Source organism: Rhinoderma darwinii, assembly GCF_050947455.1.
Source record: "Rhinoderma darwinii isolate aRhiDar2 chromosome 2 unlocalized genomic scaffold, aRhiDar2.hap1 SUPER_2_unloc_30, whole genome shotgun sequence".
Taxonomy (NCBI): domain Eukaryota; kingdom Metazoa; phylum Chordata; class Amphibia; order Anura; family Rhinodermatidae; genus Rhinoderma; species Rhinoderma darwinii.
The window spans coordinates 161,371-184,367 of NW_027461697.1; the positions used below are offsets into that span (position 1 = coordinate 161,371).

The following is a 22,997-nucleotide window of genomic DNA, read 5'->3' on the forward strand; positions in this document are numbered from 1 at the left end:
GACATAATAAAAATTCAACCGCACCACGGATTCCCAGACAGTCTCCCACACTGGTACTAGCGAGGCCTTAATCTATGTAACTTCTGCGATCTGACGAGAGCAGGCACATTCAGCTTAGAATGGCCATTGACATTTAATGCTTTAATCCATACCTTTTTAATCGATTGTGAAACAAAATCTAAACGACATAATAAAAAGTAAACCGCACCACGGATTCCCAGACAGTCTCCCACACTGGTACTAGCGAGGCCTTAAGCTGTGTAACTTCTGCGATCTGACGAGAGCAGGCACATTCAGCTTAGAATGGCCATTGACATTAAAATCCTTAATCCATAGTCCTATTTAAACGATTGTGAAACAAAATCTAAACGACATAATAAAAATTCAACCTCATCACGGATTCCCAGACAGTCTCCCACACTGGTACTAGCGAGGCCTTAAGCTGTGTAACTTCTGCGAACTGACAAGAGCAGGCACATTCAGCTTAGAATGGCCATTGACTTTAAATGCTTTAATCCATAGTCCTATTTAATCTATTGTGAAACAAAATCTAACCGACATAATAATAAGTAAACCGCACCACGGATTCCCAGACAGTCTCCCACACTGGTACTAGCGAGGTGTTAAGCTGTGTAACTTCTGCGATCTAACGAAAGCAGGGACATTCAGCTTAGAATGGCCATTGACATTAAATGCTTTAATCCATAGTCCTTTTTAATCGATTGTGAAACAAAATCTAAACGACATAATAAAACGTCAACCGCACCACGGATTCCCAGACAGTCTCCCACACTGGTACTAGCGAGGCCTTAAGCTGTGTAACTTCTGCGATCTGACGAGAGCAGGGACATTCAGTTTAGAATGGCCATTGACGTTAAATGCTTTAATCCATAGTCCTATTTAATCTATTGTGAAACAAAATCTAAACGACATAATAAAAAGTCTCCCACTCTGGTACTAGCGAGGCCTTAAGCTGTGTAACTTCTGCAATCTGACGAGAGCAGGCACATTCAGCTTAGAATGGCCATTGACATTAAATGCTTTAATCCATAGTCCTTTTTAATCGATTGTGAAACAAAATCTAAACGACATAATAAAAAGTCAACCGCACCACGGATTCCCAGACAGTCTCCCACACTGGTACTAGCGAGGCCTTAAGCTGAGTAACTTCTGCGATCTGACGAGAGCAGGCATATTCAGCTTAGAATGGCCATTGACATTAAATGCTTTAATCCATAGTCCTTTTTAATCGATTGTGAAACAAAATCTAAATGACATAATAAAAAGTCAACCGCACCACGGATTCCCAGACAGTCTCCCACACTGGTACTAGCGAGGCCTTAAGCTGTGTAACTTCTGCGTTCTGACGAGAGCAGGCACATTCAGCTTAGAATGGCCATTGACGTTCAATGCTTTAATCCATAGTCCTATTTAATCTATTGTGAAACAAAATCTAAACGACATAATAAAAAGTCAACCGCACCACGGATTCCCAGACAGTCTCCCACACTGGTACTAGCGAGGCCTTAAGCTGTGTAACTTCGGCGATCTGACGAGAGCAGGCACATTCAGCTTAGAATGGCCATTGACATTAAATGCTTTAATCCATAGTCCTTTTTAATCGATTGTGAAACAAAATCTAAACGACATAATAAAAAGTCAACAGCACCACGGATTCCCAGACAGTCTCCCACACTGGTACTAGCGAGGCCTTAAGCTGTGTAACTTCTGCGATCTGACGAGAGCAGGGACATTCAGCTTAGAATGGCCATTGACGTTAAATGCTTTAATCCATAGTCCTATTTAATCTATTGTGAAACAAAATCTAAACAACATAATAAAAAGTCAACCGCACCACAGATTCCCAGACAGTCTCCCACACTGGTACTAGCAAGGCCTTAAGCTGTGTAACTTCTGCGATCTGACGAGAGCAGGGACATTCAGCTTAGAATGGCCATTGACATTAAATGCTTTAATCCATAGTCCTTTTTAATCGATTGTGAAACAAAATCGAAACGACATAATAAAAATTCAACCGCACCACGGATTCCCAGACAGTCTCCCACACTAGTACTAGCGAGGCCTTAAGCTGTGTAACTTCTGCGTTCTGACAAGAGCAGGCACATTCAGCTTAGAATGGCGATTGACGTTAAACGCTTTAATCCATAGTCCTATTTAATCTATTGTGAAACAAAATCTAAACGACATAATAAAAAGTCAACCGCACCACGGATTCCCAGACAGTCTCCGACACTGGTACTAGCGAGGCCTTAAGCTGTGTAACTTCTGCGATCTGACGAGAGCAGGCACATTCAGCTTAGAATGGCCATTGACATTAAATGCTTTAATCCATAGTCCTTTTTAATCGATTGTGAAACAAAATCTAAACGACATAATAAAAATTCAACCGCACCACGGATTCCCAGACAGTCTCCCACACTAGTACTAGCGAGACCTTAAGCTGTGTAACTTCTGCGTTCTGGCGAGAGCAGGCACATTTAGCTTAGAATGGCCATTGACATTAAATGCTTTAATCCATAGTCCTTTTTAATCGATTGTGAAACAAAATCTAAACGACATAATAAAAAGTCAACCGCACCACGGATTCCCAGACAGTCTCCCACACTGGTACTAGCGAGGCCTTAAGCTGCGTAACTTCGGCGATCTGACGAGAGCAGGAACACTCAGCTTAGAATAGCCATTGACATTAAATGCTTTAATCCATAGTCCTTTTTAATCGATTGTGAAACAAAATCTAAACGACATAATAAAAAGTCAACCGCACCACGTATTCCCAGACAGTCTCCCACACTGGTACTAGCGAGGCCTTAAGCTGTGTAACTACTGCGATCTGACGAGAGCAGGCACATTCAGCTTAGAATGGCCATTGACATTAAATGCTTTAATCCATAGTCCTTTTTAATCGATTGTGAAACAAAATCTAAACGACATAATAAAAAGTCAACCGCACCACGGATTCCCAGACAGTCTCCCACACTGGTACTAGCGAGGCCTTAAACTGTGTAACTTTTGCGATCTGACGAAAGCAGGGACATTCAGCTTAGAATGGCCATTGATGTTAAAGGCTTTAATCCATAGTCCTATTTAATCTATTGTGAAACATAATCTAAACAACATAATAAAAAGTCAACCGCACCACGGATTCCCAGACAGTCTCCCACACTGGTACTAGCAAGGCCTTTAGCTGTGTAACTTCTGCGATCTGACGAGAGCAGGGACATTCAGCTTAGAATGGCCATTGACATTAAATGTTTTAATCCATAGTCCTTTTTAATCGATTGTGAAACAAAATCTAAACGACATAATATAAAGTCAACCGCACCACGGATTCCCAGACAGTCTCCGACACTGGTACTAGCGAGGCCTTAAGCTGTGTAACTTCTGCGATTTGACGAGAGCAGGCACATTCAGCTTAGAATGGCCATTGACATTAAATGCTTTAATCCATAGTCCTTTTTAATCGATTGTGAAACAAAATCTAAACGACATAATAAAAAGTCAACCGCACCACAGATTCCCAGACAGTCTCCCACTCTGGTACTAGCGAGGCCTTAAGCTGTGTAACTTCTGCGATCTGACGAGAGCAGGCACATTCAGCTTAGAATGGCCATTGACATTAAATGCTTTAATCCATAGTCCTTTTTAATCGATTGTGAAACAAAATCTAAACGACATAATGAAAAGTCATCCGCACCACAGATTCCCAGACAGTCTCCCACACTGGTACTAGCGAGGCCTTAAGCTGTGTAACTTCTGCGATCTGACGAGAGCAGGGACATTCAGCTTAGAATGGCCATTGACATTAAATGCTTTAATCCATAGTCCTTTTTAATCGATTGTGAAACAAAATCTAAACGACATAATAAAAAGTCAACCGCACCACGGATTCCCAGACAGTCTCTCAAACTGGTACTAGCGAGGCTTTAAGCTGTGTAACTTCTGCGATCTGACAAGAGCAGGCACATTTAGCTTAGAATGGCCATTGACATTAAATGCTTTAATCCATAGTCCTTTTTAATCGATTGTGAAACAAAATCTAAACGACATAATAAAAATTCAACCGCACCACGGATTCCCAGACAGTCTCCCACACTGGTACTAGCGAGGCCTTAAGCTGTGTAACTTCTGCGTTCTGACGAGAGCAGGCACATTCAGCTTAGAATGGCCATTGACGTTACATGCTTTAATCCATAGTCCTATTTAATCTATTGTGAAACAAAATCTAAACGACATAATAAAAAGTCAACCGCACCGCGGATTCTCAGACAGTCTCCCACACTGGTACTAGCGAGGCCTTAAGCTGTGTAACTTCTGCGATCTGACGAGAGCAGGCACATTCAGCTTAGAATGGCCATTTACATTAAATGCTTTAATCCATAGTCCTTTTTAATCGATTGTGAAACAAAATCTAAACGACATAATAAATAGTCAACCGCACCACGGATTCCCAGACAGTCTCCGACACTGGTACTAGCGAGGCCTTAAGCTGTGTAACTTCTGCAATCTCACGAGAGCAGGCACATTCAGCTTAGAATGGCCATTGACATTAAAATCCTTAATTCATAGTCCTATTTAATCTATTGTGAAACAAAATCTAAACAACATAATAAAAAGTCAACCGCACCACGGATTCCCAGACAGTCTCCCACACTGGTACTAGCGAGGCCTTAAGCTGTGTAACTTCTGCGATCTGACGAGAGCAGGCACATTCAGCTTAGAATGGCCATTGACATTAAATGCTTTAATCCATAGTCCTTTTTAATCGATTGTGAAACAAAATCTAAACGACATAATAAAATGTCAACCGCACCACGGATTCCCAGACAGTCTCCCACACTGGTACTAGCGAGGCCTTAAGCTGTGTAACTTCTGCGATCTGACGAGAGCAGGGACATTCAGCTTAGAATGGCCATTGACGTTAAATGCTTTAATCCATAGTCCTATTTAATCTATTGTGAAACAAAATCTAAATGACATAATAAAAAGTCAACCGCACCACGGATTCCCAGACAGTCTCCCACACTGGTACTAGCGAGGCCTTAAGCTGTGTAACTTCTGCGATCTAACGAGAGCAGGCACATTCAGTTTAGAATGGCCATTGACGTTAAATGCTTTAATCCATAGTCCTTTTTAATCGATTGTGAAACAAAATCTAAACGACATAATAAAAAGTCAACCGCACCACAGATTCCCAGACAGTCTCCCACTCTGGTACTAGCGAGGGCTTAAGCTGTGTAACTTCTGTGATCTGACGAGAGCAGGGACATTCAGCTTAGAATGGCCATTGACATTAAATGCTTTAATCCATAGTCCTTTTTAATTGATTGTGAAACAAAATCTAAACGACATAATAAAAAGTCAACCGCACCACGGATTCCCAGACAGTCTTCCACACTGGTACTAGCGAGGCCTTAAGCTGTGTAACTTCTGCGATCTGACGAGAGCAGGCACATTCAGCTTAGAATGGCCATTGACATTAAATGCTTTAATCCATAGTCCTATTTAATCCATTGTGAAACAAAGTCTAAACTACATAATAAAAAGTCAACCGCACCACGGATTCCCAGACAGTCTCCCACACTGGTACTAGCGAGGCCTTAAGCTGTGTAACTTCTGCGATCTGACGAGAGCAGGCACATTCAGCTTAGAATGGCCATTGACGTTAAATGCTTTAATCCATACTCCTTTTTAATCGATTGTGAAACAAAATCTAAACGACATAATAAAAAGGCAACCGCACCACGGATTCCCAGACAGTCTCCCACACTGGTACTAGCGAGGCCTTAAGCTGTGTAACTTCTGCGATCTGACGAGAGCAGGCACTTTCAGCTTAGAATGGCCATTGACGTTAAAAGCCTTAATCCATAGTCCTATTTAATCTATTGTGAAACAAAATCTAAACAACATAATAAAAACTCAACCGCACCACGGATTCCCAGACAGTCTCCCACACAGGTACTAGCGAGGCCTTAAGCTGTGTAACTTCTGCGATCTGACGAGAACAGGGACATTCAGCTTAGAATGGCCATTGACATTAAATGCTTTAATCCATAGTCCTTTTTAATCTATTGTGAAACAAAATCTAAACGACATAATAAAAATTCAACCGCGCCACGGATTCCCAGACAGTCTCCCACACTGGTACTAGCGAGGTCTTAAGCTGTGTAACTTCTGCGTTCTGACGAGAGCAGGCACATTCAGCTTAGAATGGCCATTGACGTTAAATGCTTTAATCCATAGTCCTATTTAATCTATTGTGAAACATAATCTAAACGACATAATAAAAAGTCACCTGCACCACGAATTCCCAGACAGTCTCCCACACTGGTACTAGCGAGGCGTTAAGCTGTGTAACTTCTGCGATCTAACGAGAGCAGGCACATTCAGCTTAGAATGGCCATTGACATTAAATGCTTTAATCCATAGTCCTTTTTAATCGATTGTGAAAGAAAATCTAAACGACATAATAAAAAGTCAACCGCACCACGGATTCCCAGACAGTTTCCCACACTGGTACTAGCGAGGCCTTACGCTGTGTAACTTCTGCGATCTGACGAGAGCAGGCACATTCAGCTTAGAATGGCCATTGACATTAAAAGCCTTAATCCATAGTCCTATTTAATCTATTGTGAAACAAAATCTAAACAACATAATAAAAAGTCAACCGCACCACGGATTCCCAGACAGTCTCCCACACTGGTACTAGCGAGGCCTTAAGCTGTGCAACTTCGGCGATCTGACGAGAGCAGGCACATTCAGCTTAGAATGGCCATTGACGTTAAATGCTTTAATCCATAGTCCTATTTAATCTATTGTGAAACAAAATCTAAACGACATAATAAAAAGTCAACCGCACCACGGATTCCCAGACAGTCTCCCACACTGGTACTAGCGAGGCGTTAAGCTGTGTAACTTATGCGATCTGACGAGAGCAGGGACATTCAGCTTAGAATGGCCATTGACGTTAAATGCTTTAATCCATAGTCCTATTTAATCTATTGTGAAACAAAATCTAAACGACATAATAAAAAGTCAACCGCACCACGGATTTCCAGACAGTCTCCGACACTGGTACTAGCGAGGCCTTAAGCTGTGTAACTTCTGCGATCTGACGAGAGCAGGCACATTCAGCTTAGAATGGCCATTGACGTTAAATGCTTTAATCCATAGTCCTTTTTAATCGATTGTGAAACAAAATCTAAACGACATAATAAAAAGTCAACCGCACCACAGATTCCCAGACAGTCTCCCACTCTGGTACTAGTGAGGCCTTAAGCTGTGTAACTTCTGCGATCTGACGAGAGCAGGGACATTCAGCTTAGAATGGCCATTGACATTAAATGCTTTAATCCATAGTCCTTTTTAATCGATTGTGAAACAAAATCTAAACGACATAATAAAAATTCAACCGCACCACGGATTCCCAGACAGTCTCCCACACTGGTACTAGCGAGGCCTTAAGCTGTGTAACTTCTGCGATCTGACGAGAGCAGGCACATTCAGCTTAGAATGGCCATTGACGTTAAATGCTTTAATCCATAGTCCTATTTAATCTATTGTGAAACAAAATCTAAACGACATAATAAAAAGTCAACCGCACCACGGATTCCCAGACAGTCTCCCACACTGGTACTAGCGAGGCCTTAAGCTGTGTAACTTCTGCGATCTGACGAGAGCAGGCACATTCAGCTTAGAATGGCCATTGACATTAAATGCTTTAATCCATAGTCCTTTTTAATCGATTGTGAAACAAAATCTAAACGACATAATAAAAAGTCAACCGCACCACGGATTCCCAGACTGTCTCCCACACTGGTACTAGCGAGGCCTTAAGCTGTGTAACTTCTGTGATCTGACGAGAGCAGGGACATTCAGCTTAGAATGGCCATTGACATTAAATGCTTTAATCCATAGTCCTTTTTAATCGATTGTGAAACAAAATCTAAACTACATAATAAAAATTCAACCGCACCACGGATTCCCAGACAGTCTCAAACACTGGTACTAGCGAGGCCTTAAACTGTGTAACTTCTGCGTTCTGACGAGAGCAGGCACATTCAGCTTAGAATGGCCATTGACGTTCAATGCTTTAATCCATAGTCCTATTTAATCTATTGTGAAACAAAATCTATACGACATAATAAAAAGTCAACCACACCACGGATTCCCAGACAGTCTCCCACACTGGTACTAGCGAGGCCTTAAGCTGTGCAACTTCGGCGATCTGACGAGAGCAGGCACATTCAGCTTAGAATGGCCATTGACGTTAAATGCTTTAATCCATAGTCCTATTTAATCTATTGTGAAACAAAATCTAAACGACATAATAAAAAGTCAACCGCACCACGGATTCCCAGACAGTCTCCCACACTGGTACTAGCGAGGCGTTAAGCTGTGTAACTTATGCGATCTGACGAGAGCAGGGACATTCAGCTTAGAATGGCCATTGACGTTAAATGCTTTAATCCATAGTCCTATTTAATCTATTGTGAAACAAAATCTAAACGACATAATAAAAAGTCAACCGCACCACGGATTTCCAGACAGTCTCCGACACTGGTACTAGCGAGGCCTTAAGCTGTGTAACTTCTGCGATCTGACGAGAGCAGGCACATTCAGCTTAGAATGGCCATTGACGTTAAATGCTTTAATCCATAGTCCTTTTTAATCGATTGTGAAACAAAATCTAAACGACATAATAAAAAGTCAACCGCACCACAGATTCCCAGACAGTCTCCCACTCAGGTACTAGCGAGGCCTTAAGCTGTGTAACTTCTGCGATCTGACGAGAGCAGGGACACTCAGCTTAGAATGGCCATTGACATTAAATGCTTTAATCCATAGTCCTTTTTAATCGATTGTGAAACAAAATCTAAACGACATAATAAAAATTCAACCGCACCACGGATTCCCAGACAGTCTCCCACACTGGTACTAGCGAGGCCTTAAGCTGTGTAACTTCTGCGATCTGACGAGAGCAGGCACATTCAGCTTAGAATGGCCATTGACGTTAAATGCTTTAATCCATAGTCCTATTTAATCTATTGTGAAACAAAATCTAAACGACATAATAAAAAGTCAACCGCACCACGGATTCCCAGACAGTCTCCCACACTGGTACTAGCGAGGCCTTAAGCTGTGTAACTTCTGCGATCTGACGAGAGAAGGCACATTCAGCTTAGAATGGCCATTGACATTAAATGCTTTAATCCATAGTCCTTTTTAATCGATTGTGAAACAAAATCTAAACGACATAATAAAAAGTCAACCGCACCACGGATTCCCAGACAGTCTCAAACACTGGTACTAGCGAGGCCTTAAACTGTGTAACTTCTGCGTTCTGACGAGAGCAGGCACATTCAGCTTAGAATGGCCATTGACGTTCAATGCTTTAATCCATAGTCCTATTTAATCTATTGTGAAACAAAATCTAAACGACATAATAAAAAGTCAACCGCACCACGGATTCTCAGACAGTCTCCCACACTGGTACTAGCGAGGCGTTAAGCTGTGTAACTTGAGCGATCTGACGAGAGCAGGGACATTCAGCTTAGAATGGCCATTGACGTTAAATGCTTTAATCCATAGTCCTATTTAATCTATTGTGAAACAAAATCTAAACGACATAATAAAAAGGCAACCGCACCACGGATTTCCAGACAGTCTCCGACACTGGTACTAGCGAGGCCTTAAGCTGTGTAACTTCTGCGATCTGACGAGAGCAGGGACATTCAGCTTAGAATGGCCATTGACATTAAATGCTTTAATCCATTGTCCTTTTTAATCGATTGTGAAACAAAATCTAAACGACATAATAAAAGGTCAACCGCACCACGGATTCCCAGACAGTCTCCCACACTAGTACTTGCGAGGCCTTAAGCTGTGTAACTTCTGCGATCTGACGAGAGCAGGCACATTCAGCTTAGAATGGCCATTGACATTAAATGCTTTAATCCATAGTCCTTTTTAATCGATTGTGAAACAAAATCTAAACTACATAATAAAAATTCAACCGCACCACGGATTCCCAGACAGTCTCAAACACTGGTACTAGCGAGGCCTTAAGCTGTGTAACTTCTGCGATCTGACGAGAGCAGGCACATTCAGCTTAGAATAGCCATTGACATTAAATGCTTTAATCCATAGTCCTTTTTAATCGATTGTGAAACAAAATCTAAACGACATAATAAATAGTCAACCGCACCACGGATTCCCAGACAGTCTCCCACATTGGTACTAGCGAGGCCTTAAGCTGTGTAACTTCTGCGATCTGACGAGAGCAGGGACATTCAGCTTAGAATGGCCATTGACATTAAGTGCTTTAATCCATAGTCCTTTTTAATCGATTGTGAAACAAAATCTAAACGACATAATAAAAATTCAACCGCACCACGGATTCCCAGACAGTCTCCCACATAAGTACTAGCAAGGCCTTAAGCTGTGTAACGTCTGCGATCTGACGAGAGGAGGCACATCAAGCTTAGAATGGCCATTGACATTAAATACTTTAATCCATAGTCCTTTTTAATCGATTGTGAAACAAAATCTAAACGACATAATAAAAAGTCAACCGCACCACGGATTCCCAGACAGTCTCCCACACTGGTACTAGCGAGGCCTTAAGCTGTGTAACTTCTGCGATCTGACGAGAGCAGGGACATTCAGCTTAGAATGGCCATTGACGTTAAGTGCTTTAATCCATAGTCCTATTTAATCTATTGTGAAACAAAATCTAAACGACATAATAAAAAGTCAACCGCACCACGGATTCCCAGACAGTCTCCCACACTGGTACTAGCAAGGGGTTAAGCTGTGTAACTTCTGCGATCTAACGAGACCAGGCACATTCAGTTTAGAATGGCCATTGACATTAAATGCTTTAATCCATAGTCCTTTTTAATCGATTGTGAAACAAAATCTAAACAACATAATAAAAAGTCAACCGCACCACGGATTCCCAGACAGTCTCCCACACTGGTACTAGCGAGGCCTTAAGCTGTGTAACTTATGCGATCTGACGAGAGCAGGGACATTCAGCTTAGAATGGCCATTGACGTTAAATGCTTTAATCCATAGTCCTATTTAATCTATTGTGAAACAAAATCTAAACGACATAATAAAAAGTCAACCGCACCACGGATTCCCAGACAGTCTCCCACACTGGTACTAGCGAGGCCTTAAGCTGTGTAACTTCGGCGATCTGGCGAGAGAGGGCACATTCAGCTTAGAATGGCCATTGACATTAAATGCTTTAATCCATAGTCCTTTTTAATCGATTGTGAAACAAAATCTAAACGACATAATAAAAAGTCAACCGCACCACGGATTCCCAGACAGTCTCCCACACTGGTACTAGCAAGGCCTTAAGCTGTGTAACTTCTGCGATCTGACGAGAGCAGGCACATTCAGCTTAGAATGGCCATTGACATTAAATACTTTAATCCATAGTCCTTTTTAATCGATTGTGAAACAAAATCTAAACGACATAATAAAAAGTCAACCGCACCACGGATTCCCAGACAGTCTCCCACACTGGTACTAGCGAGGCCTTAAGCTGTGTAACTTCTGCGATCTGACGAGAACAGGCACATTCAGCTTAGAATGGCCACTGACATTAAAAGCCTTAATCCATAGTCCTATTTAATCTATTGTGAAACAAAATCTAAACGACATAATAAAAAGTCAACCGCACCAGGGATTTCCAGACAGTCTCCGACACTGGTACTAGCGAGGCCTTAAGCTGTGTAACTTCTGCGATCTGACGAGAGCAGGCACATTCAGCTTAGAATGGCCATTGACGCTAAATGCTTTAATCCATAGTCCTTTTTAATCGATTGTGAAACAAAATCTAAACGACATAATAAAAAGTCAACCGCACCACAGATTCCCAGACAGTCTCCCACTCTGGTACTAGCCAGGCCTTAAGCTGTGTAACTTCTGCGATCTGACGAGAGCAGGCACATTCAGCTTAGAATGGCCATTGACATTAAATGCTTTAATCCACAGTCCTTTTTAATCGATTGTGAAACAAAATCTAAACGACATAATAAAAAGTCAACCGCACCACAGATTCCCAGACAGTCTCCCACTCTGGTACTAGCCAGGCCTTAAGCTGTGTAACTTCTGCGATCTGACGAGAGCAGGCACATTCAGCTTAGAATGGCCATTGACGTTAAATGCTTTAATCCATAGTCCTATTTAATCTATTGTGAAACAAAATCTAAACGACATAATAAAAAGTCAACCGCACCACGGATTCCCAGACAGTCTCCCACACTGGTACTAGCGAGGCCTTAAGCTGTGTAACTTCTGCGATCTGACGAGAGCAGGCACATTCAGCTTAGAATGGCCATTGACATTAAATGCTTTAATCCATAGTCCTTTTTAATCGATTGTTCAACAAAATCTAAACGACATAATAAAAAGTCAACCGCACCACGGATTCCCAGACAGTCTCCCACACTGGTACTAGCGAGGCCTTAAGCTGTGTAACTTCTGCGTTCTGACGAGAGCAGGCACATTCAGCTTAGAATGGCCATTGACATTAAATGCTTTAATCCATAGTCCTTTTTAATCGATTGTGAAACAAAATCTAAACGACATAATAAAAAGTCAACCGCACCACGGATTCCCAGACTGTCTCCCACACTGGTACTAGCGAGGCATTAAGCTGTGTAACTTCTGCGATCTGACGAGAGCAGGGACATTCAGCTTAGAATGGCCATTGACATTAAATGCTTTAATCCATAGTCCTTTTTAATCGATTGTGAAACAAAATCTAAACGACATAATAAAAATTCAACCGCACCACGGTTTCCCAGACAGTCTCCCACACTGGTACTAGCGAGGCCTTAAACTGTGTAACTTCTGCGTTCTGACGAGAGCAGGCACATTCAGCTTAGAATGGCCATTGACGTTCAATGCTTTAATCCATAGTCCTATTTAATCTATTGTGAAACAAAATCTAAACGACATAATAAAAAGTCAACCGCACCACGGATTCCCAGACAGTCTCCCACACTGGTACTAGCGAGGCCTTAAGCTGTGCAACTTCGGCGATCTGACGAGAGCAGGCACATTCAGCTTAGAATGGCCATTGACATTAAATGCTTTAATCCATAGTCCTTTTTAATCGATTGTGAAACAAAATCTAAACGACATAATAAAAAGTCAACCGCACCACGGATTCCCAGACAGTCTCCCACACTGGTACTAGCGAGGCCTTAAGCTGTGTAACTGCTGCGATCTGACGAGAGCAGGCACATTCAGCTTAGAATGGCCATTGACATTAAATTCTTTAATCCATAGTCCTTTTTAATCGATTGTGAAACAAAATCTAAACGACGTAATAAAAAGTCAACCGCACCACGGATTCCCAGACAGTCTCCCACACTAGTACTTGCGAGGCCTTAAGCTGTGTAACTTCTGCGAACTGACGAGAGCAGGCACATTCAGCTTAGAATGGCCATTGACATTAAATGCTTTAATCCATAGTCCTTTTTAATCGATTGTGAAACAAAATCTAAACGACATAATAAAAATTCAACCGCACCACGGATTCCCAGACAGTCTCCCACACTGGTACTAGCGAGGCCTTAAGCTGTGTAACTTCTGCGATCTGACGAGAGCAGGCACATTCAGCTTAGAATGGCCATTGACATTAAAAGCCTTAATCCATAGTCCTATTTAATCTATTGTGAAACAAAATCTAAACAACATAATAAAAAGTCAACCGGACCACGGATTCCCAGACAGTCTCCCACACTGGTACTAGCGAGGCCTTAAGCTGTGTAACTTCTGCGTTCTGACGAGAGCAGGCACATTCAGCTTAGAATGGCCATTGACATTAAAAGCCTTAATCCATAGTCCTATTTAATCTATTGTGAAACAAAATCTAAACGACATAATAAAAAGTCAACCGCACCACGGATTCCCAGACAGTCTCCCACACTGGTACTAGCGAGGCCTTAAGCTGTGTAACTTCTGCGTTCTGACGAGAGCAGGCACATTCAGCTTAGAATAGCCATTGACATTAAATGCTTTAATCCATAGTCCTTTTTAATCGATTGTGAAACAAAATCTAAACGACATAATAAAAATCCAACCGCACCACGGTTTCCCAGACAGTCTCCCACACTGGTACTTGCGAGGCCTTAAACTGTGTAACTTCTGCGTTCTGACGAGAGCAGGCACATTCAGCTTAGAATGGCCATTGACGTTCAATGCTTTAATCCATAGTCCTATTTAATCTATTGTGAAACAAAATCTAAACGACATAATAAAAAGTCAACCGCACCACGGATTCCCAGACAGTCTCCCACACTGGTACTAGCGAGGCCTTAAGCTGTGCAACTTCGGCGATCTGACGAGAGCAGGCACATTCAGCTTAGAATGGCCATTGACATTAAATGCTTTAATCCATAGTCCTTTTTAATCGATTGTGAAACAAAATCTAAACGACATAATAAAAAGTCAACCGCACCACGGATTCCCAGACAGTCTCCCACACTGGTACTAGCGAGGCCTTAAGCTGTGTAACTGCTGCGATCTGACGAGAGCAGGCACATTCAGCTTAGAATGGCCATTGACATTAAATTCTTTAATCCATAGTCCTTTTTAATCGATTGTGAAACAAAATCTAAACGACATAATAAAAAGTCAACCACACCACGGATTCCCAGACAGTCTCCCACACTGGTACTAGCGAGGCCTTAAGCTGTGTAACTTCTGCGATCTGACGAGAGCAGAGACATTCAGCTTAGAATGGCCATTGACGTTAAATGCTTTAATCCATAGTCCTATTTAATCTATTGTGAAACAAAATCTAAACGACATAATAAAAAGTCAACCGCACCACGGATTCCCAGACAGTCTCCCACACTGGTACTAGCGAGGCATTAAGCTGTGTAATTTCTGCGATCTAACGAGAGCAGGCACATTCAGTTTAGAACGGCCATTGACATTAAATGCTTTAATCCATAGTCCTTTTTAATCGATTGTGAAACAAAATCTTAACGACATAATAAAAAGTTAACCGCACCACGGATTCCCAGACAGTCTCCCACAATGGTACTAGCGAGGCCTTAAGCTGTGTAACTTCTGCGATCTAACGAGAGCAGGCACATTCAGCTTAGAATGGCCATTGACATTAAAAGCCTTAATCCATAGTCCTATTTAATCTATTGTGAAACAAAATCTAAACAACATAATAAAAAGTCAACCGCACCACTGATTCCCAGACAGTCTCCCACACTGGTACTAGCAAGGCCTTAAGCTGTGTAACTTCTGCGATCTGACGAGAGCAGGGACATTCAGCTTAGAATGGCCATTGACATTAAATGCTTTAATCCATAGTCCTTTTTAATCGATTGTGAAACAAAATCTAAACGACATAATAAAAATTCAACCGCACCACGGATTCCCAGACAGTCTCCCACACTACTTCTTGCGAGGCCTTAAGCTGTGTAACTTCTGCGTTCTGACGAGAGCAGGCACATTCAGCTTAGAATGGCGATTGACGTTAAATGCTTTAATCCATAGTCCTAATTAACCTATTGTGAAACAAAATCTAAACGACATAATAAAAAGTCAACCGCACCACGGATTCCCAGACAGTCTCCGACACTGGTACTAGCGAGGCCTTAAGCTGTGTAACTTCTGCGATCTGACGAGAGCAGGCACATTCAGCTTAGAATAGCCATTGACATTAAATGCTTTAATCCATAGTCCTTTTTAATCGATTGTGAAACAAAATCTAAACGACATAATAAATAGTCAACCGCACCACGGATTCCCAGACAGTCTCCCACACTGGTACTAGCGAGGCCTTAAGCTGTGTAACTTCTGCGATCTGACGAGAGCAGGGACATTCAGCTTAGAATGGCCATTGACATTAAGTGCTTTAATCCATAGTCCTTTTTAATCGATTGTGAAACAAAATCTAAACGACATAATAAAAATTCAACCGCACCACGGATTCCCAGACAGTCTCCCACATAAGTACTAGCAAGGCCTTAAGCTGTGTAACGTCTGCGATCTGACGAGAGGAGGCACATCAAGCTTAGAATGGCCATTGACATTAAATACTTTAATCCATAGTCCTTTTTAATCGATTGTGAAACAAAATCTAAACGACATAATAAAAAGTCAACCGCACCACGGATTCCCAGACAGTCTCCCACACTGGTACTAGCGAGGCCTTAAGCTGTGTAACTTCTGCGATCTGACGAGAGCAGGGACATTCAGCTTAGAATGGCCATTGACGTTAAGTGCTTTAATCCATAGTCCTATTTAATCTATTGTGAAACAAAATCTAAACGACATAATAAAAAGTCAACCGCACCACGGATTCCCAGACAGTCTCCCACACTGGTACTAGCAAGGGGTTAAGCTGTGTAACTTCTGCGATCTAACGAGACCAGGCACATTCAGTTTAGAATGGCCATTGACATTAAATGCTTTAATCCATAGTCCTTTTTAATCGATTGTGAAACAAAATCTAAACAACATAATAAAAAGTCAACCGCACCACGGATTCCCAGACAGTCTCCCACACTGGTACTAGCGAGGCCTTAAGCTGTGTAACTACTGCGATCTGACGAGGGCAGGCACATTCAGCTTAGAATGGCCATTGACATTAAATGCTTTAATCCATAGTCCTTTTTAATCGATTGTGAAACAAAATCTAAACTACATAATAAAAATTTAACCGCACCACGGATTCCCAGACAGTCTCCCACACTGGTACTAGCGAGGACTTAAGCTGTGAAACTACTGCGATCTGACGAGAGCAGGCACTTTCAGCTTAGAATGGCCATTGACATTAAATGCTTTAATCCATAGTCCTATTTAATCTATTGTGAAACAAAATCTAAACGACATAATAAAAAGGCAACCGCACCACGGATTCCCAGACAGTCTCCCACACTGGTACTAGCGAGGCCTTAAGCTGTGTAACTTCTGCGATCTGACGAGAGGAGGCACATTCAGCTTAGAATGGCCATTGACATTAAATGCTTTAATCCATAGTCCTTTTTAATCGATTGTGAAACAAAATCTAAACGACATAATAAAAAGTCAACCGCACCACGGATTCCCAGACAGTCTCCCACACTGGTACTAGCGAGGCCTTAAGCTGTGTTAATTCTACGATCTGACGAGAGCAGGGACATTCAGCTTAGAATGGCCATTGACATTAAATGCTTTAATCCATAGTCCTTTTTAATCGATTGTGAAACAAAATCTAAACGACATAATAAAAAGTCAACTGCACCACGGATTCCCAGACAGTCTCCCACACTGGTACTAGCGAGGCCTTAAGCTGTGTAACTTCTGCGATCTGACGAGAGCAGGCACATTCAGCTTAGAATGGCCATTGACATTAAATGCTTTAATCCATAGTCCTTTTTAATCTATTGTGAAACAAAATCTAAACGACATAATAAAAAGTCAACTGCACCACGGATTCCCAGACAGTCTCCCACACTGGTACTAGCGAGGCCTTAAGCTGTGTAACTTCTGCGATCTGACGAGAGCAGGCACATTCAGCTTAGAATGGCCATTGACTTTAAATGCTTTAATCCATAGTCCTTTTTAATCGATTGTGAAACAAAATCTAAACGACATAATAAAAAGTCAACCGCACCACGGATTCCCAGACAGTCTCCCACACTGGTACTAGCGAGGCCTTAAGCTGTGTTAATTCTACGATCTGACGAGAGCAGGGACATTCAGCTTAGAATGGCCATTGACATTAAATGCTTTAATCCATAGTCCTTTTTAATCGATTGTGAAACAAAATCTAAACGACATAATAAAAATTCAACCGCACCACGGATTCCCAGACAGCCTCCCACACTAGTACTAGCGAGGCCTTAAGCTGTGTAACTTCTGCGTTCTGACGAGAGCAGGCACATTCAGCTTAGAATGGCAATTGACGTTAAATGCTTTAATCCATAGTCCTATTTAATCTATTGTGAAACAAAATCTAAACGACATAATAAAAAGGCAACCGCACCACAGATTCCCAGACAGTCTCCCACTCTGGTACTAGCAAGGCCTTAAGCTGTGTAACTTCTGCGATCTGACGAGAGCAGGCACATTCAGCTTAGAATGGCCATTGACATTAAATGCTTTAATCCATAGTCCTTTTTAATCTATTGTGAAACAAAATCTAAACGACATAATAAAAAGTCAACTGCACCACGGATTCCCAGACAGTCTCCCACACTGGTACTAGCGAGGCCTTAAGCTGTGTAACTTCAGCGATCTGATGAGAGCAGGCACATTCAGCTTAGAATGGCCATTGACGTTAAAAGCCTTAATCCATAGACCTATTTAATCTATTGTGAAACAAAATCTAAACAACATAATAAAAAGTCAACCACTCCACGGATTCCCAGACAGTCTCCCACACTGTTACTAGCAAGGCCTTAAGCTGCGTAACTTCTGCGATCTGATGAGAGCAGGGACATTCAGCTTAGAATGGCCATTGACATTAAATGCTTTAATCCATAGTCCTTTTTAATCGATTGTGAAGCAAAATCTAAACGACATAATAAAAATTCAACCGCACCACGGATTCCCAGACAGCCTCCCACACTAGTACTAGCGAGGCCTTAAGCTGTGTAACTTCTGCGTTCTGACGAGAGCAGGCACATTCAGCTTAGAATGGCAATTGACGTTAAATGCTTTAATCCATAGTCCTATTTAATCTATTGTGAAACAAAATCTAAACGACATAATAAAAAGGCAACCGCACCACAGATTCCCAGACAGTCTCCCACTCTGGTACTAGCAAGGCCTTAAGCTGTGTAACTTCTGCGATCTGACGAGAGCAGGCACATTCAGCTTAGAATGGCCATTGACATTAAATGCTTTAATCCATAGTCCATTTTAATCGATTGTGAAACAAAATCTAAACGACATAATAATAAGTCAACCGCACCACGGATGCCCAGACAGTCTCCCACACTGGTACTAGCGAGGCTTTAAGCTGTGTAACTTCTGTGATCTGACGAGAGCAGGGACATTCAGCTTAGAATGGCCATTGACATTAAATGCTTTAATCCATAGTCCTTTTTAATCGATTGTGAAACAAAATCTAAACGACATAATAAAAATTCAACCGCACCACGGATTCCAAGACAGGCTCCCACACTGGTACTAACGAGGCCTTAAGCTGTGTAACTTCTGCGATCTGACGAGAGCAGGCACATTCAGCTTAGAATGGCCATTGACATTAAATGCTTTAATCCATAGTCCATTTTAATCGATTGTGAAACAAAATCTAAACGACATAATAATAAGTCAACCGCACCACGGATGCCCAGACAGTCTCCCACACTGGTACTAGCGAGGCTTTAAGCTGTGTAACTTCTGTGATCTGACGAGAGCAGGGACATTCAGCTTAGAATGGCCATTGACATTAAATGCTTTAATCCATAGTCCTTTTTAATCGATTGTGAAACAAAATCTAAACGACATAATAAAAATTCAACCGCACCACGGATTCCCAGACAGTCTCCCACACTGGTACTAGCGAGGCCTTACGCTGTGTAACTTCTGCGATCTGACGAGAGCAGGCACATTCAGCTTAGAATGGCCATTGACATTAAAAGCCTTAATCCATAGTCCTATTTAATCTATTGTGAAATAAAATCTAAACAACATAATAAAAAGTCAACCGCACCACGGATTCCCAGACAGTCTCCCACACTGGTACTAGCAAGGCCTTACGCTGTGTAACTTCTGCGATCTGACGAGAGCAGGCACATTCAGCTTAGAATGGCCATTGACATTAAAAGCCTTAATCCATAGTCCTATTTAATCTATTGTGAAACAAAATCTAAACAACATAATAAAAAGTCAACCGCACCACGGATTCCCAGACAGTCTCCCACACTGGTACTAGCGAGGCCTTAAGCTGTGTAACTTCTGCGATCTGACGAGAGCAGGGACATTCAGCTTAGAATGGCCATTGACATTAAATGCTTTAATCCATAGTCCTTTTTAATCGATTGTGAAACAAAATCTAAACGACATAATAAAATTTCAACCACACCACGGATTCCCAGACAGTCTCCCACACTGGTACTAGCGAAGCCTTAAGCTGTGTAACTTCTGCGTTCTGACGAGAGCAGGCACATTCAGGTTAGAATAGCCATTGACGTTAAATGCTTTAATCAATAGTCCTTTTTAATCGATTGTGAAACAAAATCTAAACGACATAATAATAATTCAACCGCACCACAGATTCCCAGACAGTCTCCCACACTGGTACTAGCGAGGCCTTAAGCTGTGTAACTTCTGCGTTCTGACGAGAGCAGGCACATTCAGCTTAGAATGGCCATTGACGTTCAATGCTTTAATCCATAGTCCTATTTAATCTATTGTGAAACAAAATCTAAACGACATAATAAAAAGTCAACCGCACCACGGATTCCCAGACAGTCTCCCAAACTGGTACTAGCAAGGCCTTAAGCTGTGTAACTTCGGCGATCTGACGAGAGCAGGCACATTCAGCTTAGAATGGCCATTGACATTAAATGCTTTAATCCATAGTCCTTTTTAATCGATTGTGAAACAAAATCTAAACGACATAATAAAAAGTCAACCGCACCACGGATTCCCAGACAGTCTCCGACACTGGTACTAGCGAGGCCTTAAGCTGTGTAACTTCTGCGATCTGACGAGAGCAGGGACATTCAGCTTAGAATGGCCATTGACGATAAATGCTTTAATCCATAGTCCTATTTAATCTACTGTGAAACAAAATCTAAACGACATAATAAAAAGTTAACCACTCCACGGATTCCCAGACAGTCTCCCACACTGTTACTAGCAAGGCCTTAAGCTGCGTAACTTCTGCGATCTGATGAGAGCAGGGACATTCAGCTTAGAATGGCCATTGACATTAAATTCTTTAATCCATAGTCCTTTTTAATCGATTGTGAAGCAAAATCTAAACGACATAATAAAAATTCAACCGCACCACGGATTCCCAGACAGCCTCCCACACTAGTACTAGCGAGGCCTTAAGCTGTGTAACTTCTGCGTTCTGACGAGAGCAGGCACATTCAGCTTAGAATGGCAATTGACGTTAAATGCTTTAATCCATAGTCCTATTTAATCTATTGTGAAACAAAATCTAAACGACATAATAAAAAGTCAACCGCACCACGGATTCCCAGACAGTCTCCGACACTGGTACTAGCGAGGCCTTAAGCTGAGTAACTTCAGCGATCTGACGAGAGCAGGCACATTCAGCTTAGAATGGCCATTGACATTAAATGCTTTAATCCATAGTCCTTTTTAATCGATTGTGAAACAAAATCTAAACGACATAATAAAAAGGCAACCGCACCACAGATTCCCAGACAGTCTCCCACTCTGGTACTAGCAAGGCCTTAAGCTGTGTAACTTCTGCGATCTGACGAGAGGAGGCACATTCAGCTTAGAATGGCCATTGACATTAAATGCTTTAATCCATAGTCCATTTTAATCGATTGTGAAACAAAATCTAAACGACATAATAATAAGTCAACCGCACCACGGATGCCCAGACAGTCTCCCACACTGGTACTAGCGAGGCTTTAAGCTGTGTAACTTCTGTGATCTGACGAGAGCAGGGACATTCAGCTTAGAATGGCCATTGACATTAAATGCTTTAATCCATAGTCCTTTTTAATCGATTGTGAAACAAAATCTAAACGACATAATAAAAATTCAACCGCACCACGGATTCCAAGACAGGCTCCCACACTGGTACTAACGAGGCCTTAAGCTGTGTAACTTCTGCGATCTGACGAGAGCAGGCACATTCAGCTTAGAATAGCCATTGACGTTAAATGCTTTAATCCATAGTCCTATTTAATCGATTGTGAAACAAAATCTAAACGACATAATAAAAATTCAACCGCACCACGGATTCCCAGACAGTCTCCCACACTGGTACTAGCGAGGCCTTACGCTGTGTAACTTCTGCGATCTGACGAGAGCAGGCACATTCAGCTTAGAATGGCCATTGACATTAAAAGCCTTAATCCATAGTCCTATTTAATCTATTGTGAAATAAAATCTAAACAACATAATAAAAAGTCAACCGCACTACGGATTCCCAGACAGTCTCCCACACTGGTACTAGCGAGACCTTACGCTGTGTAACTTCTGCGATCTGACGAGAGCAGGCACATTCAGCTTAGAATGGCCATTGACATTAAAAGCCTTAATCCATAGTCCTATTTAATCTATTGTGAAACAAAATCTAAACATAATAAAAAGTCAACCGCACCACGGATTCCCAGACAGTCTCCCACACTGGTACTAGCGAGGCCTTACGCTGTGTAACTTCTGCGATCTGACGAGAGCAGGCACATTCAGCTTAGAATGGCCATTGACATTAAAAGCCTTAATCCATAGTCCTATTTAATCTATTGTGAAACAAAATCTAAACAACATAATAAAAAGTCAACCGCACCACGGATTCCCAGACAGTCTCCCACACTGGTACTAGCGAGGCCTTAAGCTGTGTAACTTCTGCGATCTGACGAGAGCAGGGACATTCAGCTTAGAATGGCCATTGACATTAAATGCTTTAATCCATAGTCCTTTTTAATCGATTGTGAAACAAAATCTAAACGACATAATAAAATTTCAACCACACCACGGATTCCCAGACAGTCTCCCACACAGGTACTAGCGAAGCCTTAAGCTGTGTAACTTCTGCGTTCTGACGAGAGCAGGCACATTCAGGTTAGAATAGCCATTGACGTTAAATGCTTTAATCAATAGTCCTTTTTAATCGATTGTGAAACAAAATCTAAACGACATAATAAAAATTCAACCGCACCACAGATTCCCAGACAGTCTCCCACACTGGTACTAGCGAGGCCTTAAGCTGTGTAACTTCTGCGTTCTGACGAGAGCAGGCACATTCAGCTTAGAATGGCCATTGACGTTCAATGCTTTAATCCATA

At 41.8% G+C, this 22,997-nt stretch overlaps 96 pseudogenes; all 96 read right to left on the bottom strand.

The window, feature by feature from the left end:
* Positions 1-12: 12 nt before the first annotated feature.
* LOC142676452 (5S ribosomal RNA) lies at positions 13-131 on the bottom strand (annotated as a pseudogene).
* Positions 132-196: 65 nt separating this feature from the next.
* Positions 197-315, bottom strand: LOC142676700 (5S ribosomal RNA; annotated as a pseudogene).
* Positions 316-754: 439 nt separating this feature from the next.
* LOC142676954 (5S ribosomal RNA) lies at positions 755-873 on the bottom strand (annotated as a pseudogene).
* A 226-nt stretch (positions 874-1,099) lies between these two features.
* On the bottom strand, positions 1,100-1,218 carry LOC142676612 (5S ribosomal RNA; annotated as a pseudogene).
* A 67-nt stretch (positions 1,219-1,285) lies between these two features.
* LOC142676644 (5S ribosomal RNA) lies at positions 1,286-1,404 on the bottom strand (annotated as a pseudogene).
* A 67-nt stretch (positions 1,405-1,471) lies between these two features.
* LOC142676782 (5S ribosomal RNA) lies at positions 1,472-1,590 on the bottom strand (annotated as a pseudogene).
* A 67-nt stretch (positions 1,591-1,657) lies between these two features.
* On the bottom strand, positions 1,658-1,776 carry LOC142676350 (5S ribosomal RNA; annotated as a pseudogene).
* A 67-nt stretch (positions 1,777-1,843) lies between these two features.
* LOC142676863 (5S ribosomal RNA) lies at positions 1,844-1,962 on the bottom strand (annotated as a pseudogene).
* A 67-nt stretch (positions 1,963-2,029) lies between these two features.
* Positions 2,030-2,148, bottom strand: LOC142676689 (5S ribosomal RNA; annotated as a pseudogene).
* Positions 2,149-2,215: 67 nt separating this feature from the next.
* On the bottom strand, positions 2,216-2,334 carry LOC142676765 (5S ribosomal RNA; annotated as a pseudogene).
* Positions 2,335-2,587: 253 nt separating this feature from the next.
* On the bottom strand, positions 2,588-2,706 carry LOC142676976 (5S ribosomal RNA; annotated as a pseudogene).
* Positions 2,707-2,773: 67 nt separating this feature from the next.
* Positions 2,774-2,892, bottom strand: LOC142676549 (5S ribosomal RNA; annotated as a pseudogene).
* A 253-nt stretch (positions 2,893-3,145) lies between these two features.
* Positions 3,146-3,264, bottom strand: LOC142676864 (5S ribosomal RNA; annotated as a pseudogene).
* Positions 3,265-3,331: 67 nt separating this feature from the next.
* LOC142676407 (5S ribosomal RNA) lies at positions 3,332-3,450 on the bottom strand (annotated as a pseudogene).
* Positions 3,451-3,517: 67 nt separating this feature from the next.
* Positions 3,518-3,636, bottom strand: LOC142676540 (5S ribosomal RNA; annotated as a pseudogene).
* A 67-nt stretch (positions 3,637-3,703) lies between these two features.
* On the bottom strand, positions 3,704-3,822 carry LOC142677033 (5S ribosomal RNA; annotated as a pseudogene).
* Positions 3,823-4,075: 253 nt separating this feature from the next.
* LOC142676646 (5S ribosomal RNA) lies at positions 4,076-4,194 on the bottom strand (annotated as a pseudogene).
* A 67-nt stretch (positions 4,195-4,261) lies between these two features.
* Positions 4,262-4,380, bottom strand: LOC142677040 (5S ribosomal RNA; annotated as a pseudogene).
* A 67-nt stretch (positions 4,381-4,447) lies between these two features.
* On the bottom strand, positions 4,448-4,566 carry LOC142676463 (5S ribosomal RNA; annotated as a pseudogene).
* A 67-nt stretch (positions 4,567-4,633) lies between these two features.
* LOC142676932 (5S ribosomal RNA) lies at positions 4,634-4,752 on the bottom strand (annotated as a pseudogene).
* Positions 4,753-4,819: 67 nt separating this feature from the next.
* Positions 4,820-4,938, bottom strand: LOC142676618 (5S ribosomal RNA; annotated as a pseudogene).
* A 67-nt stretch (positions 4,939-5,005) lies between these two features.
* Positions 5,006-5,124, bottom strand: LOC142676815 (5S ribosomal RNA; annotated as a pseudogene).
* A 67-nt stretch (positions 5,125-5,191) lies between these two features.
* LOC142676490 (5S ribosomal RNA) lies at positions 5,192-5,310 on the bottom strand (annotated as a pseudogene).
* Positions 5,311-5,377: 67 nt separating this feature from the next.
* LOC142676691 (5S ribosomal RNA) lies at positions 5,378-5,496 on the bottom strand (annotated as a pseudogene).
* Positions 5,497-5,563: 67 nt separating this feature from the next.
* LOC142676944 (5S ribosomal RNA) lies at positions 5,564-5,682 on the bottom strand (annotated as a pseudogene).
* A 67-nt stretch (positions 5,683-5,749) lies between these two features.
* LOC142676599 (5S ribosomal RNA) lies at positions 5,750-5,868 on the bottom strand (annotated as a pseudogene).
* Positions 5,869-5,935: 67 nt separating this feature from the next.
* LOC142677044 (5S ribosomal RNA) lies at positions 5,936-6,054 on the bottom strand (annotated as a pseudogene).
* Positions 6,055-6,121: 67 nt separating this feature from the next.
* LOC142676792 (5S ribosomal RNA) lies at positions 6,122-6,240 on the bottom strand (annotated as a pseudogene).
* A 253-nt stretch (positions 6,241-6,493) lies between these two features.
* LOC142676959 (5S ribosomal RNA) lies at positions 6,494-6,612 on the bottom strand (annotated as a pseudogene).
* Positions 6,613-6,679: 67 nt separating this feature from the next.
* LOC142676415 (5S ribosomal RNA) lies at positions 6,680-6,798 on the bottom strand (annotated as a pseudogene).
* Positions 6,799-7,051: 253 nt separating this feature from the next.
* Positions 7,052-7,170, bottom strand: LOC142677056 (5S ribosomal RNA; annotated as a pseudogene).
* A 67-nt stretch (positions 7,171-7,237) lies between these two features.
* On the bottom strand, positions 7,238-7,356 carry LOC142676503 (5S ribosomal RNA; annotated as a pseudogene).
* A 67-nt stretch (positions 7,357-7,423) lies between these two features.
* Positions 7,424-7,542, bottom strand: LOC142676749 (5S ribosomal RNA; annotated as a pseudogene).
* A 67-nt stretch (positions 7,543-7,609) lies between these two features.
* LOC142676956 (5S ribosomal RNA) lies at positions 7,610-7,728 on the bottom strand (annotated as a pseudogene).
* Positions 7,729-7,795: 67 nt separating this feature from the next.
* Positions 7,796-7,914, bottom strand: LOC142676396 (5S ribosomal RNA; annotated as a pseudogene).
* A 253-nt stretch (positions 7,915-8,167) lies between these two features.
* Positions 8,168-8,286, bottom strand: LOC142676521 (5S ribosomal RNA; annotated as a pseudogene).
* Positions 8,287-8,539: 253 nt separating this feature from the next.
* On the bottom strand, positions 8,540-8,658 carry LOC142677057 (5S ribosomal RNA; annotated as a pseudogene).
* A 67-nt stretch (positions 8,659-8,725) lies between these two features.
* LOC142676851 (5S ribosomal RNA) lies at positions 8,726-8,844 on the bottom strand (annotated as a pseudogene).
* Positions 8,845-8,911: 67 nt separating this feature from the next.
* On the bottom strand, positions 8,912-9,030 carry LOC142676750 (5S ribosomal RNA; annotated as a pseudogene).
* A 67-nt stretch (positions 9,031-9,097) lies between these two features.
* On the bottom strand, positions 9,098-9,216 carry LOC142676986 (5S ribosomal RNA; annotated as a pseudogene).
* A 67-nt stretch (positions 9,217-9,283) lies between these two features.
* Positions 9,284-9,402, bottom strand: LOC142676403 (5S ribosomal RNA; annotated as a pseudogene).
* Positions 9,403-9,655: 253 nt separating this feature from the next.
* LOC142676538 (5S ribosomal RNA) lies at positions 9,656-9,774 on the bottom strand (annotated as a pseudogene).
* Positions 9,775-9,841: 67 nt separating this feature from the next.
* LOC142676357 (5S ribosomal RNA) lies at positions 9,842-9,960 on the bottom strand (annotated as a pseudogene).
* A 253-nt stretch (positions 9,961-10,213) lies between these two features.
* Positions 10,214-10,332, bottom strand: LOC142676638 (5S ribosomal RNA; annotated as a pseudogene).
* A 253-nt stretch (positions 10,333-10,585) lies between these two features.
* On the bottom strand, positions 10,586-10,704 carry LOC142676572 (5S ribosomal RNA; annotated as a pseudogene).
* Positions 10,705-10,957: 253 nt separating this feature from the next.
* Positions 10,958-11,076, bottom strand: LOC142676951 (5S ribosomal RNA; annotated as a pseudogene).
* Positions 11,077-11,329: 253 nt separating this feature from the next.
* On the bottom strand, positions 11,330-11,448 carry LOC142676621 (5S ribosomal RNA; annotated as a pseudogene).
* A 67-nt stretch (positions 11,449-11,515) lies between these two features.
* LOC142676758 (5S ribosomal RNA) lies at positions 11,516-11,634 on the bottom strand (annotated as a pseudogene).
* A 253-nt stretch (positions 11,635-11,887) lies between these two features.
* LOC142676694 (5S ribosomal RNA) lies at positions 11,888-12,006 on the bottom strand (annotated as a pseudogene).
* Positions 12,007-12,073: 67 nt separating this feature from the next.
* Positions 12,074-12,192, bottom strand: LOC142676695 (5S ribosomal RNA; annotated as a pseudogene).
* Positions 12,193-12,259: 67 nt separating this feature from the next.
* On the bottom strand, positions 12,260-12,378 carry LOC142676968 (5S ribosomal RNA; annotated as a pseudogene).
* A 67-nt stretch (positions 12,379-12,445) lies between these two features.
* On the bottom strand, positions 12,446-12,564 carry LOC142676766 (5S ribosomal RNA; annotated as a pseudogene).
* A 67-nt stretch (positions 12,565-12,631) lies between these two features.
* LOC142676488 (5S ribosomal RNA) lies at positions 12,632-12,750 on the bottom strand (annotated as a pseudogene).
* A 67-nt stretch (positions 12,751-12,817) lies between these two features.
* LOC142676835 (5S ribosomal RNA) lies at positions 12,818-12,936 on the bottom strand (annotated as a pseudogene).
* A 67-nt stretch (positions 12,937-13,003) lies between these two features.
* On the bottom strand, positions 13,004-13,122 carry LOC142676416 (5S ribosomal RNA; annotated as a pseudogene).
* A 67-nt stretch (positions 13,123-13,189) lies between these two features.
* On the bottom strand, positions 13,190-13,308 carry LOC142676602 (5S ribosomal RNA; annotated as a pseudogene).
* A 67-nt stretch (positions 13,309-13,375) lies between these two features.
* LOC142676812 (5S ribosomal RNA) lies at positions 13,376-13,494 on the bottom strand (annotated as a pseudogene).
* Positions 13,495-13,561: 67 nt separating this feature from the next.
* On the bottom strand, positions 13,562-13,680 carry LOC142676752 (5S ribosomal RNA; annotated as a pseudogene).
* A 67-nt stretch (positions 13,681-13,747) lies between these two features.
* On the bottom strand, positions 13,748-13,866 carry LOC142676781 (5S ribosomal RNA; annotated as a pseudogene).
* A 67-nt stretch (positions 13,867-13,933) lies between these two features.
* LOC142676515 (5S ribosomal RNA) lies at positions 13,934-14,052 on the bottom strand (annotated as a pseudogene).
* A 67-nt stretch (positions 14,053-14,119) lies between these two features.
* Positions 14,120-14,238, bottom strand: LOC142677009 (5S ribosomal RNA; annotated as a pseudogene).
* Positions 14,239-14,305: 67 nt separating this feature from the next.
* Positions 14,306-14,424, bottom strand: LOC142676417 (5S ribosomal RNA; annotated as a pseudogene).
* A 67-nt stretch (positions 14,425-14,491) lies between these two features.
* Positions 14,492-14,610, bottom strand: LOC142676603 (5S ribosomal RNA; annotated as a pseudogene).
* A 67-nt stretch (positions 14,611-14,677) lies between these two features.
* Positions 14,678-14,796, bottom strand: LOC142676993 (5S ribosomal RNA; annotated as a pseudogene).
* Positions 14,797-15,049: 253 nt separating this feature from the next.
* Positions 15,050-15,168, bottom strand: LOC142676899 (5S ribosomal RNA; annotated as a pseudogene).
* Positions 15,169-15,235: 67 nt separating this feature from the next.
* Positions 15,236-15,354, bottom strand: LOC142676931 (5S ribosomal RNA; annotated as a pseudogene).
* Positions 15,355-15,421: 67 nt separating this feature from the next.
* Positions 15,422-15,540, bottom strand: LOC142676495 (5S ribosomal RNA; annotated as a pseudogene).
* A 67-nt stretch (positions 15,541-15,607) lies between these two features.
* Positions 15,608-15,726, bottom strand: LOC142676903 (5S ribosomal RNA; annotated as a pseudogene).
* A 67-nt stretch (positions 15,727-15,793) lies between these two features.
* LOC142676573 (5S ribosomal RNA) lies at positions 15,794-15,912 on the bottom strand (annotated as a pseudogene).
* A 253-nt stretch (positions 15,913-16,165) lies between these two features.
* LOC142676574 (5S ribosomal RNA) lies at positions 16,166-16,284 on the bottom strand (annotated as a pseudogene).
* A 253-nt stretch (positions 16,285-16,537) lies between these two features.
* Positions 16,538-16,656, bottom strand: LOC142676934 (5S ribosomal RNA; annotated as a pseudogene).
* A 253-nt stretch (positions 16,657-16,909) lies between these two features.
* On the bottom strand, positions 16,910-17,028 carry LOC142676453 (5S ribosomal RNA; annotated as a pseudogene).
* Positions 17,029-17,095: 67 nt separating this feature from the next.
* LOC142676434 (5S ribosomal RNA) lies at positions 17,096-17,214 on the bottom strand (annotated as a pseudogene).
* Positions 17,215-17,281: 67 nt separating this feature from the next.
* On the bottom strand, positions 17,282-17,400 carry LOC142676405 (5S ribosomal RNA; annotated as a pseudogene).
* Positions 17,401-17,467: 67 nt separating this feature from the next.
* LOC142676418 (5S ribosomal RNA) lies at positions 17,468-17,586 on the bottom strand (annotated as a pseudogene).
* Positions 17,587-17,653: 67 nt separating this feature from the next.
* LOC142676435 (5S ribosomal RNA) lies at positions 17,654-17,772 on the bottom strand (annotated as a pseudogene).
* A 67-nt stretch (positions 17,773-17,839) lies between these two features.
* Positions 17,840-17,958, bottom strand: LOC142676705 (5S ribosomal RNA; annotated as a pseudogene).
* Positions 17,959-18,025: 67 nt separating this feature from the next.
* LOC142676884 (5S ribosomal RNA) lies at positions 18,026-18,144 on the bottom strand (annotated as a pseudogene).
* Positions 18,145-18,211: 67 nt separating this feature from the next.
* On the bottom strand, positions 18,212-18,330 carry LOC142676626 (5S ribosomal RNA; annotated as a pseudogene).
* Positions 18,331-18,397: 67 nt separating this feature from the next.
* LOC142676496 (5S ribosomal RNA) lies at positions 18,398-18,516 on the bottom strand (annotated as a pseudogene).
* Positions 18,517-18,583: 67 nt separating this feature from the next.
* Positions 18,584-18,702, bottom strand: LOC142676706 (5S ribosomal RNA; annotated as a pseudogene).
* A 67-nt stretch (positions 18,703-18,769) lies between these two features.
* LOC142676885 (5S ribosomal RNA) lies at positions 18,770-18,888 on the bottom strand (annotated as a pseudogene).
* A 253-nt stretch (positions 18,889-19,141) lies between these two features.
* LOC142676390 (5S ribosomal RNA) lies at positions 19,142-19,260 on the bottom strand (annotated as a pseudogene).
* A 253-nt stretch (positions 19,261-19,513) lies between these two features.
* LOC142677064 (5S ribosomal RNA) lies at positions 19,514-19,632 on the bottom strand (annotated as a pseudogene).
* A 67-nt stretch (positions 19,633-19,699) lies between these two features.
* Positions 19,700-19,818, bottom strand: LOC142676962 (5S ribosomal RNA; annotated as a pseudogene).
* A 67-nt stretch (positions 19,819-19,885) lies between these two features.
* On the bottom strand, positions 19,886-20,004 carry LOC142676576 (5S ribosomal RNA; annotated as a pseudogene).
* Positions 20,005-20,257: 253 nt separating this feature from the next.
* LOC142676783 (5S ribosomal RNA) lies at positions 20,258-20,376 on the bottom strand (annotated as a pseudogene).
* A 67-nt stretch (positions 20,377-20,443) lies between these two features.
* Positions 20,444-20,562, bottom strand: LOC142677006 (5S ribosomal RNA; annotated as a pseudogene).
* Positions 20,563-20,629: 67 nt separating this feature from the next.
* On the bottom strand, positions 20,630-20,748 carry LOC142676870 (5S ribosomal RNA; annotated as a pseudogene).
* Positions 20,749-21,001: 253 nt separating this feature from the next.
* Positions 21,002-21,120, bottom strand: LOC142676708 (5S ribosomal RNA; annotated as a pseudogene).
* A 67-nt stretch (positions 21,121-21,187) lies between these two features.
* On the bottom strand, positions 21,188-21,306 carry LOC142676379 (5S ribosomal RNA; annotated as a pseudogene).
* Positions 21,307-21,745: 439 nt separating this feature from the next.
* On the bottom strand, positions 21,746-21,864 carry LOC142676484 (5S ribosomal RNA; annotated as a pseudogene).
* A 67-nt stretch (positions 21,865-21,931) lies between these two features.
* Positions 21,932-22,050, bottom strand: LOC142677065 (5S ribosomal RNA; annotated as a pseudogene).
* Positions 22,051-22,300: 250 nt separating this feature from the next.
* On the bottom strand, positions 22,301-22,419 carry LOC142676802 (5S ribosomal RNA; annotated as a pseudogene).
* A 67-nt stretch (positions 22,420-22,486) lies between these two features.
* LOC142676578 (5S ribosomal RNA) lies at positions 22,487-22,605 on the bottom strand (annotated as a pseudogene).
* A 253-nt stretch (positions 22,606-22,858) lies between these two features.
* LOC142676786 (5S ribosomal RNA) lies at positions 22,859-22,977 on the bottom strand (annotated as a pseudogene).
* Between the last annotated feature and the right edge of the window lie 20 nt (positions 22,978-22,997).